General features: G+C 53.0%; 1 protein-coding gene across 8 annotated transcripts in view; it reads right to left on the bottom strand.

The window, feature by feature from the left end:
- EXOC6B (exocyst complex component 6B) overlaps positions 1–15,898 on the bottom strand; it is a 234,165-nt gene that overhangs the window by 181,270 nt on the left and 36,997 nt on the right. The gene's annotated exons all lie outside the window — the stretch shown is intronic.

Genomic DNA, 15,898 nt, shown 5'->3' with positions numbered 1-15,898 from the left:
CCCCTGGATCCCTGGGAATGTCCAAGGCCAGGCTGGACACTGGGGCTTGGATCCACCTGGGATGGTGAGAGGTGTCCCTGCCCACAGATGGGGTGGGAATGGGATGGGATTGAAGGTCCCTCCCAACCCAAACCATTCCATGATTCCATGAAATGCCAGAGTTTCAAGGTCTAGAGATGAGAAAATCATCATTGTTACACCTTGAGTTGTTTCTGTACCTGGAGTAAGCCCAGAGCACAGAACTGACCCAGCTGGGCCCTGGCTGGGCTGGGTCTGAACTCTCCGATTTTGTGAACATCGAAATCTCCTCATTTAAAGTGAACTTTTCCTGTAAAAAATCTGTGCTTTTCAAGCTGCCCAAACGCCTCGGCCTGGAGTGAGAACAGACAGAGAACCCTTAACCCTGGAAATGGTTTGGTGAGGAAAAAATGTAAATACAGAGAGGAACAAAGAGGGAAAATTCCAAGCCGGGCACCAAGGCCACGTCTCGTCCTTCATGGCACCGGCTGATACCAGCTGTGGGATCGTTCCCAAAATAAATCCATGCCCAAGACAACCAAAAAACTCTTTCTGACTCAGGCAAGCCCTGGTGTCCAAGGCCACCCTCTCCCCCAAGGTCAGGCTCCTCCGTGAGTCAGAGCCTGATTCCTTTTCCCGTAACGCAGCAAGCTCAGCACTCCAAGAATTTCCAAGTTTCATCAAAATCCATAAACACGTTTTATTCCATCCAGGAGAACATTGAACTTGGCGGCACTGAGCGCCGCAGCGGTGGCCACGAGTCAAGAAAAATCCTCTTTGGAAGAGTCAAAACATCTCCCAGGAGTGAAATGAAGGAGGTCTGGAAAATGGGCATCTCCCCTAAACACAGCCACCCTTTGTCATAAACAAAACATCCATAAAAAGCCGGTAATTATTCCCTCTTTACATTAATGGCCTGTTAAAAACGCCTCGTTCCAGCAGGAGCATGGAGCTCCTGGACAGCTTGGCACAGGGAGGCACCCCTGGATTAACAGCTCACCCAGGGCCACCCAGGGAGCGTTATCAGAGCCCAAATCACAGCTCCGAGTCCTTGGCTGCCCCAGCTGGAGCTCAGCTTCCCTTCCCTTTCAACTCCTCTTGGCTTTGGAAATCTGGTCTTCGCCACAAGAAGAAAAACAAGGAATTTGAAGCTCCTGTTCCTACAGGGATGAGGTTTTTGGATCACGGCGCTCAGGTAGCCCTGAACCCCAAACAAGGCAGATGAGGAGTTGGCCACTGATTAATGCCCACCTCGAGGTCGGGGCTTGTGGTTGGAACGTTGAGCTTTCAGAAGAAATGACTCACTGGGATTGTGAAGGTTTTCCAGGGATGATGCAATGGCCACCGCAAACCCTGATGGATCATCCCTGGAGGTCTTTACTCCACTCCCAAGCCTCGACCCAGCTTTGACCTTCATCTCCTCAACTCCTGGCTGCTCATCTGAAACAGTGGCTACGATCAGTGCTCTCTACCAACCAAATCAAAAGCCCCGTCTTTGATAAATGAATTAAACCCCTCAAGCCTCGCAAATCCAGATTCCAACTGGCCCATCTTTGTGCAACAAAGCCAACTCCAGCCAGATGAGGACAACCCCTGCATAAACCCCAGTGCTCAAAGGGGAATGTTCTGTGGCCTGGAGTGAAGCTCTGCAGGTGGAATCAAACCAAGAGCTGCCATGAGGACGTTCCAGAGGGATTGCTCAGGACAGGCCTCACTCGGAATCTTTTGCCTGATCTCTTCCATCCCACAACCTGAAAGGTGCAGCAGCTCGGGAGGAAAGGTCAAAAGATGAAGTAAAAATCTTATTTAGCAGATGCCACTCCCAACAAGGACCAGAGAGGAAAGCAGCTCCCTCTGTTCCCATATGGATCGTGGCCATAAGAAAATCCATTCCTTTAGGACACCCTAAATCCATTGGAATTGATTTCACATCAAAGATTTATTAACTCCATCCTATCCAGACACTCTCTGTACCCTGAGGTGTCTCCAAAGGATCCTGGCACAGCTGGGGCTGCCCCTGGATCCCTGGGAGTGCCCAAGGCCAGGTTGGACATTGGGGCTTGGATCCACCTGGGACAGTGGGAGCTGTCCCTGCCCATGGATGGGGTGGGATGGGATGATCCTTAATGTCCCTTCCCACCCAAACCCCTCTGTGATTCCCTGGACTGTGCAAGGCACAGGAAGTCTGCAGCTGACACTCTGCCACACATGGATATTCCATGTTCCTGGAGCTGCCAATTCCCTAAAGATGAATGGATTTCCATTTTACCATGATTTCTAGGATCTCAGGGTGGCAAACCAAGATGGAATTTCTCTGATGAGATCATCACCAACTTTGACATCAGAAACAGAACAAATCCCTGAACCTGACGTGAGCAGCCTTCACTTTCTACAGCTTCAAGGTTTTGTGTTTCCCCGGCTGTTTCCAACCCCCATTTGTGTCCCAGCCTCACCTCATCCCAAATCCTGCCAGTTCCCAGCAAATATCCAGGTGGTAAGAGAGGAAAACACAAATAAAACTGACCGGCATCAACAGCTCCAAGTGATCAGAGCCTTCAGTGCCACAATGCCAGTTGTGCACCAGTTGCAAAAGCCAGGGCAGCCTCTTAGGAAATGGATTTGGCCAAAGGAAAACAGGAATTTGGGCGAAAGTCAAAGGCAGAGCTAAAAAACCCCAAAACAAGGAAAAACCAAGCAATGTCCCTTAAAAGTTTCTCCTCTAATGAGAGGAAACTGCGGATCTACAACCACAGAATTTCAAGGTATTTGTTTCTGCCTTCAAATATTTGGAATATCACAGCTTGACCACTGTCTCCACCTTTTTTTTGGTGGGATTTGGTTTGGTTTAAAACAGCAATTCCTAATTCGATCTCTCTGGTCCCCCCGGCACCGTTTGCTGTTACCAGGAGCTTCCCACTGGGCCAGTTCCGGCTTTGCCAACACCAAACTCACAGCAAGGGATGGAAGGAGCCAGCTCCAAACTGCTCCAGGGAGTGTGACACCCAGCACAGGCGGGATCATGGGATCATTCCGGTTGGAAAGGATCCTTCAGATCATCAACCCAAACCAGTACCCAGAGAAGCTGCGGCTGCTCCATCCCTGGAAGTGTCCAAGGCCAGGCTGGAGCAGCCTGGGATGGTGGGAGGTGTCCCTGCCCATGGCAGGGGTGGGATTTAAGTTCCCTCCAAACCATTCCATGATTTTACAACCCGCAGGAATAGCACTACAACCTATGAAGCTGAACATCCTGGAAGTCTGACATGGAGGAAGGAGCATTTTGGAATTCCATGAATTCCCCAAATCCAGTGGCCCAGGGAACAGAACCTGTCCCTCCACCCCACAGCTCCAGTCCCACTCCCACGAAAAGAAGTTTGGATCTCAGCTGTTTGGACCCTCCTGGCCACGCCATGAACCAGATCCAAGTCTTTCACCCCTCCTCCATCCACCAGACGGAGCATCCAGCTCCTGCTGACCACCACAGGTGGTTCATTCCTGCCCTCACATCCACACCCTCCACACTCCTCCGGCTGCTGCTGGAGCTGAACCTCCTCCAGCTTCCCCATCAACAACAGCCCACGGGGATTCGCTCCACCAGCAGGCCCTGCCTTCTGGAGGCGATGCCGCAGAGCCAAACTCCTCATCAGGCCCATGGGCAACTCCTCATTCCATGTGGGCAACTCCTCATTCCATGTGGGCAGCTCCTCATCAGGTCCATGGGCAACTCCTCATGAGATCCATGGGCAACTCCTCATCAGGTCCATGGGCAACTCCTCCTGTGGTCTATGAACAACTCCTCATCAGGTCCATGGGCAATTCCTCATTCCATGTGAGCAACTCCTCCTGTGGTCTGTGAACTACTTCTCATGAAGTCAGTGGGCAACTCCTCATTCCATGTGAGCAACTCCTCATGAGATCCATGGGCAACTCCTCACTAATCTATGAGCAACTCCTCATCGGGTCCATGGGTAACTTTCCATGAAGTCCATGAGCAACTCCTCATTAGGTCCATGTGAAAAACCCCTCATCAAGAGCAGAAAAATCCCCAGACTTAATCCATGAACTGCAGAGCACACACAGGACAAGGGGTGTTAGGACAGGGCCTCATGGACCACTTGCAACCGGTCACTTCTGGTTTTGGTGGCACAAAGCCTCAGACCCAGGGACTGAACCAGTGCAGGTCACCGTGGTCAACAACCTCACCCCTGGGCTTGGGCACAGCAGGTGACCAGGAGGTCACCTCAAAGGCTGGCCTTGATGATGTGGCACTTGGTGCCATGCTCTGGGTGACAAGGCGGTGTTGGGTCACCACCTGTGAGGTGGGTGTTAGGCTGGACTTGATGATCTCAGAGGTCTTTTCCAGCTGAGTTACTTCCGTGATTCTGTGTGATCCTGGAGGCCTTTTGCAGCCCTCATGATCCCATGAAAGGCAGTGCTGGAGGGCAGCAAGGAGGTGACCCACACCAGGTTTTACCAAATCCCTTAGTCCACACTAAGTTCTGGAAAACTTCCTGCACGGTTTAATTTTCCGTCTGCTGCCAAATGGAGCCCAGAGATTTCTATTTGCATCCTGGTATTTGGCAAGGGCAAGGAATATTTCCTAGCGGGAATATAAAAAGAAAATAAGCCTTCCATTCACACTGAAACATCTCCTGGACATCCCTGTGGGCCTAATTCCCAGAATGCCGAAATCCAAACCTCCAAATGGGAAAAATACACTGATTACCTGCCAGGAACCTCAGGAGAGGCAAGCCAAGCCCTAATAACAGCCTGTGTTCCCATCTGGCCTCCACACAGCAACTGCGAAAATGTCCCTGTTTGGAGCTGGACCGGCTCGTCAGGGTAATTGCCTTGGAATTAATTAAATGTTCCTCTCTGCAGCTGCACAGAACGTTCACATGGATCATTCCCTGATTGCACTGATGATTCCCTGGAATGGATGCGACCATCAGGCCTAATTCCATAAGAGTTGGATTCCATGATCCTCGTGGGTCCCTTCCAACACTCCGTGGGTGAAGAATTTGCATCTAAATATTCGCCTTTTAGGCTAAAATGCTAAAAATCGGTATGAGAATTGTGAAGGTCAATTCACAGTATGAGTCTTTAACCCTCCAAAATAATTAAAACATTGGAAGGGGAAGAATGGCTTCCCAGTGCCAGAGGGCAGGGATGGATGGGATATTGGGAAGGAATTGCGCCCTGGGAGGGTGAGCAGGCCCTGGCACAGGGTGCCCAGAGCAGCTGGGGCTGCCCCTGGATCCCTGGCAGTGCCCAAGGCCAGGCTGGACACTGGGGCTGGGAGCAGCCTGGGGCAGTGGGAGGTGTCCCTGCCCTTGGATGGGGTGGGAATGGGATGGGATTTAGGGTCCCTCCAACCCAAACCAGTCTGGGATTCTCAGAGATGGGAGCTGTGCTTGGCTGAGGAGCTGCTGTGTGAGGAGATTTGGGGATCTTCAGGAGGTGGAAATGTGTCCTTCTGAAGCCACTCCCTGTGACCTCGTTCTCCTCTGGAATTCTTTCAGTCTTCACGGTTCCTTCACGACTCAGCTGTGACTCTGAGCAGGGCAGTAAAAAGTGGAACGTTTCTAAAACTGAAACATTTTGCTGGCCCTAATTAAAGCAACTCCTGATGATTATGTAAAACCCTATCCCAGGCCTTCAAACGAGTTCCGCAGTCCCGGCTCCGCTCGAGCTCCGTGCCTAATCACCCCTGGAAGGAGCAGGAGCTGCGGGTGTTGAAAGGGAACAGCTCGAGCTTGGCCAGGGCACCCGGCGACCGCAAGTGTTGAAACTCGCAGGGAACACGAGCAGAGCTTTGATCCCAACACAGCCCAAATTTCCCCAGCTCGGGAGCCGACCGAGGGCGCTGAGCAGACAGCGGGGAAAGGAGGTTTTGGAGAGACTTCAGAGCCTGTGACGGCGGTGTCGCAGCTGTCATCTCACGGAACCCCGGCTCCACGGAATTCCCAGCACAAAAACGGGATCCAGGGCAGCACAATCCCTTCCCTCTCATCCCGAGCACCTCTTTGGGTGCTTCAGTTTCTTCCAAACTGAGTCACTCGTGGAAGGCAGCAGGAGAACAGGCTGAGATGCAGCCAAGGGAGTGGGGAAAGGATTTGGGGCCGATGGGAGATCTTGGCACGCTCCTTGTTTTGTCTCAGAAGGACAACGTGGAAACGGAGCTGCACAACTCACAGGATAACAAATGTCACTTGAGGTGTCCTGCAGTTCTTTTAAGTCAGGCTTGGGACACAGTCCAAACCTGTTAGAAACTGCTGAGAGCTGAAAAACCAAGTGGGAGCTGCAGCAGTGCTGGATTTGGTTTGTGGATAAAAGTGGGAATGTAAATGGGATGATCCCAATTCCTCAGGCTCTTTAGTTCAGGTAGGGTGGCTTTTTGAGGAGTCATGACACTCCCAACCCCATCAGGAATCTGCAGGAAGTTCAGTGATGTCAGGGAGTTCCTGGACACTCAGGTCGGTCCCTTGATCAGCTCTTGACTCTCTATCTAATATTAATTCATCCCGGTTTAACTGGACTGAGCAGGATCAGCAGCAGAACATCAGGAAAATGAGGAGTGGCTGAAGAAGCTGCAAGTTGTTTCTGAGGCTGGGCCAGGACATGGGGAGGACGGGAAGAACCTGGAACTGGACCATGCCAGTGGGAGAGAAAGGCAGTGCTGAAGGTGGAGGTGAAGCAGGAGAAGGAGAAGGAGAAGGAGAAGGAGAAGGAGAAGGAGAAGGAGAAGAAGCATTGGCCGAGCAGCTTTGGGATGCGGCTGCAGCAACCAGAGAATCCCACAATGGGCTGGGTGGAAGGACCTTAAACCCATCCAGTGCCACCCCTGCCATGGGCAGGGACACCTCCCACTGCCCCAGGGGTCTCTGAGCCCCATCCCACCCGGCTTTGAACCATTTTAAACTTCCAGTTCAGTCCTGAATGGATCAATTCTTGATCCCCGTTCCTGGAAGATGCACAAGAGATCAAACAGGAGCTGCTGAGGACAGGAAAACCAAGCTGCTCTCCATATGCACGAGGAAAGGGCCCTCTATAAATAGAAAAGTGGGAAGTGAAGTCTCCTTTAGGAACATCATTTATTCAGAAGCGAGAAGCAGGAGGAGGAGTGGGAGCTGATTGCAATCTGATGGAGAGGCTGCATGTGGCTCTCTTATCTCTGCGCTCCCACAGCGGCTTCACGTGAGAGCAGCTCCAGCTCCAGAGCCCTGCGGGAAACACGAGCTGAGCTCGCTCCCCAACATCTCCCAGGGCTCAGGGACCTCCTCTGGCCCGGCTCCGTTAGAAATCATCCACTGAGTGCAAAGTCAGGGTGGAATTTCAGGAGATTCCAGCCCTCTGCCCCACCTTGTGCTTCCCGCTGTGTGCTGCTGCATCCCAAAAACCTCTCCAGCATCCCACCACCTCCAAGCTTCTCTAAAGTGACTCCCTGGGACTGGAGGCTTGGAGATAAAGGCTCTGCAAAGCTCTCCTGGGCTCTTCAGGAAGGATGTCTGGTGGGAGCTGGAACAGCTCCCAGGGAACGGGCACATTCCCGAGGCTGCCAGAGCTCCAGGAGCATTTGGACAACCCTCTCAGGGACAGGGTGGGATTCTGGGGTGTCCTGGGCAGGGCCAGGAGCTGGACTGGTGATCCTTGTCATGGATTCTCCTCATGGCAAGGGGTGGAATGAGATGATCTCTAAGGTCCCTTTCACCCCAAACCATCCCATAATTCCATGGAATTATGGAATTCCTTGTGGACTTCCTTGTGGGTCCAACTCAGAACATTCTGCCCAAGCTTCCCGCCGCTCCACATGGAAAATATTTTAGGGAGAGAGCTCGTGGGTCATGGGAATTCTTTAGTGGAGGAGCTCACCTGCTGCATCTGCGTGAGCAAAGCAGAGCTGAGATTCCACAGAATCCCGAGGCTGGAAAAGACCCCTAAAATCAACAACTCCAAGGATATCCCAGAGATCCTTCATCTCCCGAGATGGGGACTCATCCACTGCTCCCTGGATAAGGAGCAGGAGACGTTTCCATCACCCCAAATGCCACATTCCCGAGCGATGGGAAAGGCAGCAACGATCGCTGGTGGGAGCGACGTCCAAGCGAGCTCAGACAAACGCCTGGGACGAACGCACAGCTGGGGAAGAGGGAAAAACAGGGAAGAAACAAACCCCACAACCCTTAGGGCTAAAAAAGGCAGCCAGGCAGCCTGGAAATTCCCAGAGAGCCAAAAATCTGCGGAACACCTCGGCTTTTTCAGCCAGGCGCGGCGGGGGACGGTGGGAAGGGCAGCAAATCCCTGGCATTTGGGGTTGGAGGGATGAACTCCCCATCTCGGCTCTGCCTTTCCACAGAACAAAGATGGAGAGACGAGGAATTGCTTTTCCAAGGCAGCTGCAGCCCTCGGCAGCGCCTGGAAGAGGCTCCGTGCTGCTCTGTGTGTGTGGCACCATAAACACACAGGGATGCTCCTTGAAGTGGGATCCTGCAGGCAGTTTTGCTCCCAAGGCACACCCGATGAGGAGGCTCCCCGTGGCTCCAGCTGCTCCGGGATGGATCCCGTGAGCCGCCCTCGGAGCAGCCCAGATTTGATCTCTTTTGCCTGTGGAATATTTTCCTTCAGCAGCCCAGGTCAAAGGCAGAGGCAACGCCAAGCCCTGACGCTGCTCCAGAAACTCTGTGTGCACCAGATGGGGCCATTCCCGGGATGGTGGAAGGCCCTGGATGAGCCCCTTGGACAGGCAGGAATGGTGGCCCCGGATCCTGTTATGGCTCCTGTCAGCAATCCCGAATTGCTGCTCCCAAATCCAGGGGCTGAACTTCCCCTGCAGACACAGAGGCTCGGGCTCTCAAGGCAGCGAATCCCAACGGGAATCCCAGGCAGCAGGAGCCTCTCCTGCTGCCAGCATCCCGAGGATCTGGATGCCCCCCACGCTGCCAGCACAATAAAATCCATCAATCCCACCCAGGGGACCCTCCCCTTCCCAAATATCCGTCTCCTCTTTCCTTTCCCCTCCGAGCTCCTCGGCACTTCTGTAACATTTCAATTTGGGAACCTCCAGGCTCCCAAATCCAGTGGCTGCGGTTTTTCCTCTGACAGCCCCAGCTGGGTTCCTGTAAACACCTCCCAGTGCAGCCATTCCAGGGGGGTTTTCAAGTGAGAAACACCCACGAGGGAAATCGGAATCCTTTAATCCCAGCCAAGAGCAGAGCGGGAGCTTCCCAAGGCACCCCCAGTTCCCACTGCCCGCCCGGGAAGGGAGCAGGGATGAGGATGGGAGGTGGGAGAGAGGCTGTTCAATCTCTTCTTGATTTCCAATAATTATTTAAAGCTGCGAGGGCCCTTGTTTTGAAAATCCCACTGCGTGCACTCCGTTTATCCCGCTCGCACTGACACGAGGAATTAGAGAATTCCAGCTCCATCAAAAGGGCTTTCGGGTGGATTTTGCTGCTCTGGACTTTCTCAGGCTGCAGACAATGCCATAAAAGCTCTCCCTAAAACAATATTCCTCCGTATTTTAACAACACAGTGGAAATATTTCTTCTGTTCTGACGGTTTGCTACAAGGGAATTTCCAGTCAGTGCCGAGTTTCAGCCATTTTCCAGCAAGGCTCGGGAATTTGGGATGCTGGAATCAGCAGTGAGCTCGGGAGCAAGCTCAGCTTTAAGCACGTGCTTAATTTCCCCTGAAGGTGACTCAGGCACGCTGAAGGCCTCTCCTGAACAGGCCTGGTCTGGTCTATCAGGGCATGAAAAAGGACATAAAAATCTAAAACGCACTTTAACAGTGACTTAGGGCTTCTCTCCGAACCCAAAATGAAAAATTAATATGGATGCACTGGTGTTTTCCTTGGTCACTGCCGTGTTTTTGCAGTCCTCGGCGTGTTATTCCGGGCCATTTTATGGAGAGGAGTTATTTGCTCAGCTGAGTGATTCCCACTTTATCCCGTCCGATTCAGACATTCATTGGATTTCTGGACGATGGCGGCTCCTTGTCAGCAATCAGAGGGGATTTACAGAGATTTCTTCTGTAAAAGTCAATTCTGCAAAGGTTGAATTGATCTGAAATTCAGTTTTGATTTTATTTTTTTTTAGTTTGTGGACTTGCCATCCCTGGCAGTGTCAAAGCCGGGTTGGATGGGGCTTGGAGCAACCAGGAATCACCACCTTAGGAATTTTTTTTTTTTTTTTTTTTTTAGTTTGTGGACTTGCCATCCCTGGCAGTGTCAAAGCCGGGTTGGATGGGGCTTGGAGCAACCAGGAATCACCACCTTAGGAAGTTCTAAATAGAAGTCTTGGGGCACTGAGCACATCAGCCTCATCAGAGAGAAACTGCACCACAGGGTGAGTCCCACACCCCGCTGGAAAAGTGGGAATTCTCCCAAAAGCCACCCTGAAATCCTCATTTAAGCTCAACTCCTCCTTCAAACCTCTGAGATTAAACGGAATTGATTCACTGGGAGACCAAGGACGGAATGTGAGCATTGTAGGAGTGATGCTGCTACTCCGTCCCTACACTCCAGATACACCTGGGAGCAAGGAGAAGGCTCTGACAAGGTTTCCTTTCCCTAAAACATCTCAGAAAACGTTCTGAGTCAAAGCTGGGCCTTACCAACATCACAAATCCCTGAAGTTATTCCTGCCCAGTAATTCCCATTTCTAATTCCATCCTCACACTCCACTCCTTCCCTTCACTTGCCATTTGTAAACTTCCAGAGAGGAAAAAGCAGCTCGGATATCAACAGGTCAAGCACCTGTTCCTTCTCTGACTTCTGCCCTTCCCAAGACTTCTGTCACATTCCCTGTGAGTGTTTGTTCCCAAAAAATCTCACCATTCCCAAATTTTAAACCCAAAAATCGCCTGGCAGCACCAACAGAGGAGGAACCAAGGGTAGGAACACTTTTGAGGAGCAGCAGATTTCCCAAAGGACATTCCCAGACTCCACCACAATCCCTGGGCAGGTTGCTCAGGTTGTCCTGGAGAACCAACTCACATCCCAGAACCCCTGAGGCCGGAAAATCCCTCCAGGATCATCGAGCCCAAGCTGTGCCCAATCCCCACCCTGTCCCCAGCCCAGAGCACCGAGTGCCACCTCCAGCCCTTCCTGGGACACCTCCAGGGATGGGCACTCCAAACCTCCCTGGGCAGCTCCTGCCAAGGCCTGAGCACCCTTTCCATGAGGAAAGTCCTGCTGCTGCCCACCCTGAGCCTCCCCTGGCCCAGCCTGAGGCCGTTCCCTTTTGGCAAGTTCCTCTGATGGACCCGAGCAAGGTCCACACCTCACTCCCAAACACCTTCCTCATTCCCAAGGCCGTTGCTCCAAATTAATTTGGTTTTCCCATGGTGGCACAACACAAGGAGAACAAAGAAAGAGATTGGATTGGATATCAGGGAAAATTTCTCCATGGGAAGGAGAAAACCCAGGGCAGGGCTGGAGTCCCCATCCCTGGAGGGGTTCAAAGCCCCGTGGATGTGGCAATGGGGACAGGGGGCAGGGGTGGCCCTGGCACTGCTGGGGATGGTTGGGCTCTGTGATCTCAGGGGGCTTTTCCAGCCTCAGCGACTCCACGGCTCCAGCAGCAATTCCCAAAGCACGCTGGCAATCCCAGGGGCTGCACATCCATGGCCTGCCCATCCCTCCCGTCCCCCACAGCTCTGCCCAGGACACTCCCAGGGGCTGCCACATCCCTGGAGCAGCTGAGGGATCCCACAGGAGGCTCCAGAGGTCAGGGACAACAACAGCAACGCTGGAGAACCTCTGGCATCACTCAGGGCCTGATTTTCCATGTGCTTCCCGACAGCTCCTCCCCGATCCCAGTGAGGAGTGACTCTTCCCTGGCTCTGTCATTCCAAAAAAAGCCCTAGTGCTTCCCATGGATGGACACATGTGGAACAGGGCCCGGGGCTTTTGCTCATTTGGCTCCCGGTTGGGATTACCAAGGGCAGCAGCAGAAACCCGGAGGAAAATGTCAACAATCCCGGCCTTCCTCCGGTGGGGAGAGGCCTTGGAAAGGCTTTTCTTCCCCTGCCATGTGTCTGGTTTTACACTGTTGGTTTTGGCTCTTCCAAGGAAGGAAATTAAATGAGCAGCTTCTTTTTTTATCCTTCTGGAATCCTCCAGAGGAGAGAGGCTGAGCTGAGGCTGCAGGAGGACACCGGGGCCTTTGCTCCGGCCACAGAGTTTTTGTCAGGGCTGGTGTAGAATTCCCAATCCCTCCAGGATAATTCCCTGCAGCTGTCATCACCCACACACCAGGTTCCCAAAAAAAGCTCCAGCTGCAGATCTCCCTCGGGAAAGAGCGCGAGGCCGGGGGTGCTGCAGGTTGGGAAGCGAAGGGCAGGAGGATGTTCCCAAATCCCACCCTCCAAAACGCTCTCTGTGGTCTCACCTCCTTCCCAGAACCATTAAAGCTGGAAAAGACCTCCAAGATCATCAATCCCACCATTATCCCAGGATTTCAGAGTGCTCCGCTCACACAGTTCCGGTCTCAAGCCCCTGGTCCAAACCCTAAGGAGGTTCTGCCCCAATTCTGCAGCTCCTGAGCTGCCCCTCCACAGCCGAGCCCAGGCAATGCCAGGAAACGCTCCAGGTATTCCTGCAGCACGGAATTCCTGCTACTGGGATGGCTGCAGCAAATATTCCCAGCTGCCTGGGCCTGCTCCAAGAAAAGGCTGAGCTAAAATCTCCACGCCAAGAAATTCAATTCTCACTCCGGGACTGCAATAAGAACTTTCAAAGGTCTGAGATACACGGAGGAAGCGGCGCAAAGACAGGGAAAAAAGGGAATAGGACGGTTAAAATTCCCGGGAAAGCGGGCGATAAGGTTGCTTTCCAAGCTGGAGGTAAAGAGGTCTGAGCTACCAGAAGCCATCAGAAGCAGCAGGGAGCCAGACAAGGTGCAGGAACAACCTTCCTTGGACAGCTTTTCCGAGAGCAATCCAACGGCAGCGGCGATGGTTTTCATTTAGAACCCATTTACCTTGGTGGGAGCCAAGACAGATACAGACCCTGGGATTTGGGAACAGCTCCCAGCTCCCTAAAAACCCCCGGCAGCTTTCCCACTCTCTGATTTCACTTCGCTCCGCCGCGGTTTCTTCTGTTCTGGCCTCTTTCCTCGACCTTGCCCTTCCTAAATCCCAACTCCTCATTCCCTCGTCTGCCACCTCTCCTTGTCAGGCCTTGGCAATCCCTGCTGGGATTTCTTCCTTCCAGAAGGACGGGGCTGTTTCACCTCTAAATCCACAAGCGTTACGTAAGTGCCCCTGGCAGGAGCTCCGTGCTCCGTGCACGGGGTCGCTCGCAGCAATTGGGGATTTTAATAGACATCAAAACAGGAAAACATTCCCAGTTATGCAATCGTAGCCGTGATTGAAACCAGAAGCAGCCACCGGCTCCCAAAAAAAGAATTGGGAGCAGCCAAGCGGTGTCCACACAGCTCAGCGTTGCTGCTCCCTCCCTCTCCATCCCAGAATTCCCCCCATTTGTCCGGAACCAAATCCAGTTCCCTGGGAGAGGGGCTCTCCTGCTGCTCGGGCTCAGCTCCCTCACGAAGAGGGAGACAACCCAGCTGTACTCTGGGATTGGAAGACGAAGCTTCAGGGGCTTTTTCATTAACCAAGGTGCTCTTCCCACACCCCCACCTCTGCTCCTCCCAAATCCTCTGCAATATTCCAACACTTTTCCAGGCTCTAGGAATAATTTCTTAGGCTTTTCCTTAGGTTTAAACCTTTCCACTTCAGGGCAGGAACAGCCCAGGAGCTGCTGGAGAACTCATCCCTATTCTCCCATCACCTGAGCTCTCATTTCCCAAACAACAGGGAATTCTCTCTCTGTAACTCCCCTGCTCCCTCTCTCTCCATCCCAGAATTCCCACCATTTGTCTGGAACCAAACCCAATTCCCTGGGAGAGCGGCTCTCCTGCTCCTCCAGCTCAGCAGCTGCTTCCTCATGGCAGCACTTCCAAAGCTGCTCTTCCAACAGAGACCTTCCCACATCCCCAGCTCTGCTCTTCCCAAATCCTCTGCAATATTCCAACACTTTTCCAGGCTCTAGGAATAATATCTTTGGTTCACAACCTTTCAACTTCAGGGCAGGAACAGCCCAGGAGCCGGTGGTGAACTCATCCCTATCCTCACCCCACCTGAGGAAACCCAAAAAGGTCTCGTTTCCTAAACACCAGGGAATTCTCTCTCTGTAATTCCCACATTTCCAGGCTCTCACTACTGTCAAGACACTGTCCAGCTTCCCTGGAACAACGGGATGGAGCAGCTGAACCCTGCACCGATCAGGAATTCCAGGGATTAAAGGAGCTCTCTGTGCTTCAGAGGCAGCTGCGGGAGGTGAACGTTCCCAACCACCACGAATCAGGGCAATAAACACCAACCGGTGAAGGAACGGGATAAAAACTCCAGGATCAGCTTTGTGGCTTCTTCCCACGAGGACTGAAACAGGAACAGACCGAGGGACAAGGGGAAGGTCACCACAGTGGGGTGAGGAAGTTTGGAAAAGCCACGGGAAGGGGATGAGCAGAGGGCAGGACAACAGCGGGCGCGAGGTTTCAGTGTCCCACAGCTCGGGATTTAAAACGTGGATCAGCACGAGATTCCCAACCTTCCGGAGCCGGGGCCAGCAGGGTTTGGAGCAGGGGTCAGCAGCCCAGAGCACGCAGGGTTTTCAGGGAGCAGCAGGATGAGGAGAGGACACCGTGGGAGGATCCCAAGTGTCACCTGAAGGTGACACCGAGCAGCCGCCAGGCTCATCACAATCCCTTGGGACACGGAACCGTGGAATCATGGAATGGTTTGGGTGGGAAGGGACCTTAAAGATCATCTCATTCCATCCCCCAGCCATGGGCAGGGATCCCTCCCACCGTCCTGGGCTGCTCCAACCTGGCCTGGGACACGTCCAGGGATCCAGGGGCAGCCGCAGCCCCAGTATGGATGTCCCAGCTGGGTATTTCCATCAAGGAAAACTGAGCCTAGCAACTTCAGGAGATCCCAGAAAGGTGTGGACAGCAGGAGAATCCCACTGCACGGACAATTCAGCAGTCAGGAGAACAGCAGCACTCCTCCAGTGCTCACAGGAGTATCCCAAGCCGAACTTTCGTACGGATTTTCCAGCTTCTGGTGAAGCCACAGCCAGGAATGCTCAGGCAGCACAAGCCTGGTGTCCTCACTCCCTAAGTAAAACCTGCACTCAATACTCTGTGCAAACAGCAGCTCGGGTTATTCCACACTCCCATTATCCAACAACGTAACACACAATTCCAGGGAAAAGCATCTTCCATCCAGTTGTGCACTGCAGAATTTCAAAGCAAACACAAGGAGCTCTGTTCAGAGCTGGTTTTGCCCCCAAACCTGCCCCGAACTCTTTTGGGACCCATCCTGCAGGTTGTCACCCCCTCAGTGACCACACAGGGACAGTGTGAACGCCACCACAACACGGAGCCTGCCCCAGATTATCCCCTGAAAACAACCCACAGGAATTTCACAGGGAACCAACAACAAATGAGGAGACAATCCAATTATCCTTTGGGATTGGAAGACGAAGGTTCGGGGGGGTTTTCGTTAACGAAACCAGGGTGCAGAAGCTGCTCAGGTCATTGTGTTGTGTAAGCAATGGTTGGGGAGCTGATTTCTCCAAATCATCAAATGGGTTCCGTCTGCTCCAGCCCAGGCCTCGTAAACAAACTCATTATGTTGGATCTTGAAAGGAGTAAACAAATAGTTGGCATCTCTCACCAGAGCTCTTGCACAACCTCACCCAAACTCCTGCCCCTGCCCGGCTCTACGGGCGCTCGGAGCCCCCGCGGCACCGGGGACACCCCAGGGACACCCCAGGGACACCCCAGGGACACCCTGGGGACAGCGTGGGCTCGGC

Source organism: Corvus brachyrhynchos, unplaced genomic scaffold (genome assembly GCF_000691975.1).
Source record: "Corvus brachyrhynchos isolate BGI_N302 unplaced genomic scaffold, ASM69197v1 scaffold85, whole genome shotgun sequence".
NCBI classification, from domain to species: domain Eukaryota; kingdom Metazoa; phylum Chordata; class Aves; order Passeriformes; family Corvidae; genus Corvus; species Corvus brachyrhynchos.
This window is presented reverse-complemented; position numbering and strand designations above follow the sequence as displayed.